Below are 7,584 nucleotides of genomic sequence, written 5' to 3'. Positions count from 1 at the left end.
TGTGCCTGAAAACAGTTCATTTTCTACAATAGGAAACATTCATTCAAATATTTTTTTTCTTTAATGCACATAACAATCTACACCCCATCACCTTGCTCCCCTTTTCCCCCAAATTACTTGAACGCCTGGTCTACAACCAACTGAGTGACCACCTCATTAAAGGGTAAGTTCACCTTTACAGAAAACTCTGTAAGGTGAACTTACACAGATCCCCCTCCTCGCCCCCCAACCCCCGGTCCAGCTGGCATGGACCACGGCAATAACTTGTTCTAAGCCCTGGTATATCCGCGCCAGGTGTCCGGGGCTTAGAAATCCCTGAGCTGAATGTCCAAAACGTTTTGGAGCATTCTAATTGGGTGGCGCCGACCAATCAGCAGCCACATAGCCCACCCTGTCAGCTATGGAGAAGACACGAGGATGGAGAGAGGATTTCCAAGCCCCGGGCTCCTGGCATGGATATACCGGGGCTTAAAACCAGAGATTGTGACGATTCAGGTCAGTGGGACCGGGGGGGGGGGGCAAGGAGGGGGTCCTGTGTAAGTTCACCTTACAGATTTTTCTGTAAAGGTGAACTTACACTTTAAGAATAACCTTCTTGATCCCCTTCAGTCTGGTTTCACTCTCAACACTCCACAGAAAGTGCTCTTTTAAAACTCACAAATGACTTACTAACAGCAAAAACCAATGGACACTATTCTGTACTCCCAATTCTGGACCTTTCTTCTGCCTTTGATACGGTTGACCACCCCTTCCTCCTCAAAAAACTATGCCTTTGACTGTGCTCTTCACTGGCTGTGAAGTTTCCCAAGGTTCTGTTCTTGGACCTCTCCTATTCTCAATCTACACATCCTCCCTGGATCAGTTCATAGCCTCCCATGGCTTTCAATATAATTTCTACACTGATGACACCCAAATGACAACCATCAACCCATACCCGCATACCAGGGTGCTAAGTGTTATCCTGGACTCTGAACTCTCCTTTCGGCCCCAAATCCAATCACTTTCCAAAGCTTGCTCCACAACATCTCAAAAATATGTGAAACCACAAAGCTCCTGATTCACTCCCTGGTTATCTCTCGCCTTGACTACAGCAACTCCCTCCTCATAGGCTTACCTTTAAATAGGTTCTCCCCCCTTAAGTCTATCATTAATGCTACTCATCCATCTTAAAAACCGCTCAGTGTCTGCTACTCCTCTCTGTCAATCCCTCCATTGGTTGCCACTTACCCAATGAATAAAATTCAAAATACTAACAATAACTTACAAAGCCATCCACAACTCTGCCCCCAGATACATCACTAACCTAGTCACTAAATACCAACCAAATGGTCCTCTGCTTTCCTCCCAAGACCTTCTGCTCTCCAGCTCCCTCATCATCTCCTCCCATACTCACCTCCAGGACTTCTCCAGAGCCTCTCCCATCCTTCAGAATTCCCTACTCCAATTTGTTCCGACTATATCCAACTCTATCCACTTTTAGGAGATCCCTGAAAACTTTTCTCTTCAGAGAAGCCTATTCTGCCTCCACCTAACAACTGTACTTTCTTTTTTTTTTCATCAGCTCATCCCCCACAGTTATTAACTTTCGTATCACTTGACCCTCCCTTCTAGATTGTAAGCACTAACGAGCAGGGCCCTCTGATTCATCCTGTATTAAATTGTATTGTAACTGTACTGTCTGCCCTAACATTGTCAAGCACTGCACAAACTGTAGCCGCTATATAAATCCTGTATAATAATAATAATAACATGGAAGAAAAATATATAAATATTCAGAGGTATTCACTAATCAGATTAACATCCACTGCCTTGTAGTTAAATGTTTCAACTTAATACTTTTTGGTATCTTTTGTCATTTTGTTACCACTTTGTTTAATAAGAGACATGTATTACTTGTTAGTGCTCAATCCTACTTATTTGTGTTAGCTTTGGTGCTTCGGATATGTTCATGTACTGTTATTCAAAATGTAGAAAAGATGCTAAGATAATATTTATATACCTAATAGAGGGGGATTAATTGTTTGGATTGACTTACTAAACGAGCCGTGGCTCTTCACACAATAACATGTGTTGTCAATTGTTTCAGAATAAACTTACTATGTGTTAATTTACTTTTGATATGTCACTGAATAGATCAGTTGTTGTAAACTACAGGGCTTTTCAATTTATAGGCTTAATGCCTAGTTTACATTAGCCAAATTCATCCTTAAAAGTATATATGGATATTAGTTAATAGCACCCCGCTAGCGGGCGAATAAAGGATTAAATGCGCCCATGTATCGCTGTTGCCGAGGTGCTTTGCAGATGCTTCGGCAGCGATGCCCATTCATTTCAATGAGCAGGAGGGGTGGAGGAGTGGTGTATTTACCGCTCTTTCACTGCCCCATAATGGTGCTTGCAGGACATTTTTTAACGTCCTGCGAGCGCAGTGCCCCAGTGGCAAAGCATTCAAGAATTCACACTGGGACTGCAGGGGAGGTGTTTTTCAGGCGCTTTACAGGCATAAATTTTTAGCCCAAAAGTGCATGAAAAACTCTCCAGTGTGAAAGGGGTCTAAGGGGTTGATTTACTAAAACTGGAGACTGCACTCTGCATAGAAACCAATCAGCTTCCAGTTTTGTTTTTTTTGTCAAAGCTTAATTGAACAAGCTGAAGTTAGAAGCTGATGGGCTACCATTCACAGTTTCACAAGATTTTGCACTCTCTAGTAAATAAACCTCTAAGAGTTCACTTTTTTAAAGTTAGATTTATCTGCAAGGACATTTGCGCCACAGCTTAGTAAACTTGGTGAAGCTTCCCTTTGCAAAGAATACCCAATTGCATGCAAGGGAAAAAAAACAGCATTTTTGTTTGCACATGATTGGGTGACAAAAGTCAGCTGGTCATTCCCTGTAGTCGCAGCCGCAGTCTCTGGTCATTTCCTGTAGTCACAGCCACAGTCTCTTGTCATTTCCTGTAGTCGCAGCCGCAGTCTCTGGTCATTCTCTGTAGTCGCATCCGCAGTCTCTGGTCATTTCCTGTAGTCGCAGCGGCAGTCTCTGGTCAATTCCTGTAGTCGCAGCCGCAATCTCCTGTCATTCTCTGTAGTCGCATCCGCAGTCTCTGGTCATTCCCTGTAGTCACATCCGCAGTCTCTGGTCATTCTCTGTAGTCGCAGCCTCTGGTCATTTCCTATAGTCACATCTGCAGTCTCAGGTCATTCCCTGTAATCGGATCCGCAGTCTCTGGTCATTTCCTATAGTCGCACCCGCAGTCTCTGGTCAATCTCTGTAGTCGCAGCCGCAGTCTCTAGTCATTTCCTATAGTCGCAGCCGCAGTCTCTGGTCATTCCCTGTAGTCACATCCAAAGTCTCTGGTCATTCCCTGTAGTCGCATCTGCAGTCTCTGGCCATTTCCTGTAGTCGCAGCCACAGTCTCTGGTCATTTCCTGTAGTTGCATCCGCAGTCTCTGGTCACAGTCTCTGGTCATTTCCTGTAGTCACAGCCGCAGTCTCTGGTCAGTCCCTGTAGTCACATCCGCTGTCTCTGGTCATTTCCTGTTGTCGCATCTGCAATTTCTGGTCATTCCCTGCAGTCGCATCCGCAATCTCTGGTCATTCCCTGTAGTCGCATCTGCAGTTTTTGGTCATTTCCTGTAGTCACAGCCACAGTCTCTGGTCATTTCCTGTAGTCGCATCGGCAGTGTCTGGTCACAGTCTCTGGTCCTTTCTTGTATTTGCAGCCGCAGTCTCTGGTCATTTTCTGTAGTCACAGCGTAGTCTCTGGTCATTTCCTGTAGTCGCATCCACAGTCTCTGGTCATTCCCTGTAGTTGCATCTGCAGTCTCTGGTCATTTCCTGTAGTCACAGCCGCAGTCTCTGGTCATTTCCTGTAGTCGCATCAGCAGTCTCTGGTCACAGTCTCTGGTCCTTTCCTGTAGTTGCAGCCGTAGTCTCTGGTCATTCCCTGTAGTCGCAGCTGCAGTCTCTGGTTATTTTCTGTAGTCGCATAAGCAGTCTCTGGTCATTCCCTGTAGTCGCATCTGCAGTCTCTGGCCATTTCCTGTAGTCGCAGCCGCAGTCTCTGGTCATTTCCTGTAGTCGCATCGGCAGTCTCTGGTCACAGTCTCTGGTCATTTCCTGTAGTCACATCTGCAGTCTCTGGTCATTTCCTGAATTCGCATCCGCAGTCTCTGGTCACAGTCTCTGGTGATTTCCTGTAGTCGCAGCTGCAGTCTCTGGTGATTTCCTGTAGTCGCATCCACAGTGTCTGGTCATTTCCTGTGGTCACATCAGCAGTCTCTAGCTATCTCCTGTATTCCATCTGCAGTCTCTGATTATCTGTGCATTTGGCTTGTGGCTGCGGCTACTGTGACATCAATGGGCAAATTTAATGGTGGCACCGTAAAGCTAAGCATTGATGTCACGGCAATGTGTAGTCAACGATGCAGCTGCTATGTTCATTTAGAGGTAGGTGGTCAAGGGGTGGTTCTGTTTAATAATCCCCTTTGAGTTCTCGTTTGCTTTGAAATCGTGCAACTTCATCTGAAATCACATGATTTCAAAGCCACATTTGAGCGCGACTTCAGGTGTGACTTGGAAGACATCTGTACGGCTTCATGCACATATGCAAGTCGTACCTGAAATCACCATAAGTAGTGCAGGGACTACTTTTTCAAATCAGTGCGGCATTTGAACATGGCCATTGCCAGCAATAGGGTGTGACTTGTCATGCAATTTGACAGGTCAAATCGCAGAAGTTGCTCCGATGTGAAAGGTGGCTTAGGCCATTCTACTACCGAATCTGGTCATGCCCACTACTCTCTGCGGCATGCTCAACAGAATTTGTTTTTCAACTGTATCACAGGAGGGCTGGTATTTTGTCACACTGCTGTAATCTCTAGCAACCAATCAGTGAGCAGTAATAATAAGTAGTAATCTATCACTACCAATCAGTGAGCAGTAATATGCAGTAGCCTCTAGCCACCAATCAGTGAGCAGTAATGATGTGCAGAAACCTCAAGCAACCAATCAGCAAGCAGAAATGATGTGCAGTAACCTCTAGCAACTAATCAGTGAGCCGTAATGTGTGCTGTAACCTCTAGCAGCCAGTCAGTGGGCAGTAATGATACACTGTAACCTCTGGCAACCAATCACAATTGCTGCCTGATCTGCCACAGTAAACTCTGCCTCTGCACCTCAGTGCCTCCAGGTTCCTTTATATGAGATCATGTCTTCTTGACTTGTCCAGCCGCAGCCACCAGGACAGGAGGCAGCATTGAGCAGAGTGGGAGCGACCTGAACCTAACCGCCCACCGGTCCTCTCTATTTCCATTGGCTCCGCCTCCTTGCAGTGCGGCTTCCCACCTTTGACTGCCGCTTGGGTGAGGAGCTTGACCCTCAATGGTGCTGTAAGCCACCAGCCTGCCACATGGATGTAGATGTGGATGATGTTCTGAAGCGCTGCTGGCTGCTGCTGCTGTCTGTTGACCCAGTCCACCCCGGGTCACTAGGTGTGTTCCCCTTGTGTCCTCCTCAGTCAGGCTAGCTTAGAACTGCAGTGCTGCAGAATTTCTTCCAGTCATACTACTGGTATCTGAGATTGTGGCCACTGCTGTTGGTGATTAAGGCGCTGGACTGAGTCTTCCATAATTGCTGTTGTGTTAGCCTGTTAGGCACATGTAGCGATTTGGGATCGTGGGTAGTATATTGCTATGATTCTGCCCGCCACCGCGCCCTGATTCCAAATCACACTGCAATGATGGCAAAACACAGCCCATGTGTTTGTGGTCCATTCATTTTTACTGGCCCCACAATGTGGTGTCTTTTTGCTGTGATTGTTGAGCGATTTATCAGACAACAAGCATCCAAAGCCACACTGTGTTTTGGTACCACTAAAAATGAATGGAACACAAACACATGTGCTGCGTTTTGCCAACATTGCAGTATGATTTGGAATTGTGGACAGAATAACAGCGATTCTGCCCATGATCCCAAATCGCTACATGTGAACAGTCAGGGTCTAACAGGCTAACACAACAGCAATTATGGAAGACTCGGCCTTAGCATATTTTATAGGTACAAGGAAGCCCAGGTTTTGTTTAACCATGTCCCTTAAGACCCTCCCACTATCATGTTTGGCCACACCCCTTTTTTTGCAGCGGCGCGCTGCATGCGCCGCAGGACACTGCTTCCCTGTCATGCCCCTTATTCTCAAACTCAAATGTTTATAGGTATGTTCTGTATGTATGGACTCTGCACAGTACCACTTCTCTTGTCTAGTATCCGGGGTTAACAAAAAATCAGTGAGTGTGCCGCCTTCCATAAGATGGTGCCCTTTGCACCCGCCCAGTAAGATTGGCTATTACGGTGCACCACCCTGTGATAGGCAGTCCAGTGGCATAGAGCACTGATCCAATAGGTTTTTTTCCATTTTCCGTTCAGCCAGTATTAGGCCTTAGACTGGACAATAGCCAACCTCTCTGGGCAATGTTCATAAATTCTGGAAAAAGGCAAAACTGAAATCAGGTTCGATTTTCAAGAGGATCTGAGAAAATAGAATTAAGGATGTGATTGCTTACAGTGAGCAACACGTAGCCTTTTCTTTTTTTCCAGTTTTTATGAATTTGGTGCAATTTGTTTTGTTTAAAAATACTTTTACTTAGTACCTGCTCCTAAACCCCCCCCCCCCCCGATCAAATAATTATCTACGGCCCTGCGAAAAACCCCAGAAAAACCTGATCCAAATTGCTTCAGCTTCCTGATCCCCCCGAGAGTCAATCGGATATTGCCTGGATCAACTATTTCTATGAATTTTAGTATCCAGTATATTATGTACATTTAGGAAATAATCCAGGCCTTTTTAAAACAATCTACTGAGCTGGCCAGAACCACCTCTGGAGGGAGTCTATTCCACGTTTTCACAGCTCTTACTGTGAAGAAACCTTTCCGTATTTGTAGAATAAATCTCTTTTCCTCTAGACATAAAGTGCCCTTTGTCCTCTGTGATGACCTTAAAGTGAATAACTCAACAAGTTCACTATATGGAACCCTTATGTATTTGTACATCTTGATCATATCCCCCCTTGATCTCCTCTTCTGAAAAGTGAATAAATTCAGTACCTCTAATCTTTTCTCATAGCTGAGCTCCTCCATGCCTCTTATCAGTTTGGTTGCCCTTCTCCGCACTTTCTCCAGTTCCCCAATATCCTTTTTGAGAACTGGTGCCCAAAAGCTCTCTCTCTGGAGTCCATACCTCTCTTAATATAAGAAATGATAAATTAATTTAAAAACTTTTTTGGTTTGTGGTGCTCAGATGCAGTGTAGTTCCACTACTATGGCATTGTACTTTGCATTTATGACCTTGCACTGCATTATTTAATTAGCCCAAAAAAAAACAATGTGACGTCTCAAACAAGCTACTTTATTATTTTCTACATTAAGTAATTGTGATTGCCTGCTGATGGTAATGCTTAACCACTTCACTCCCGGCCCATAGTCAAATGACATCCGCGGAGGGGATCTCCCATCCTGGGTGGGCAACATATGACGTCCCGTTCAAAAGACTCATAATGCTTCATAGAATATACGCTGGGGTGTTTGTTTT

This window comes from Aquarana catesbeiana, linkage group LG01 (genome assembly GCF_042186555.1).
Source record: "Aquarana catesbeiana isolate 2022-GZ linkage group LG01, ASM4218655v1, whole genome shotgun sequence".
In the NCBI taxonomy this organism is placed as follows: Eukaryota; Metazoa; Chordata; class Amphibia; order Anura; family Ranidae; genus Aquarana; species Aquarana catesbeiana.
Note: the sequence above shows the minus strand (reverse complement) of the source record.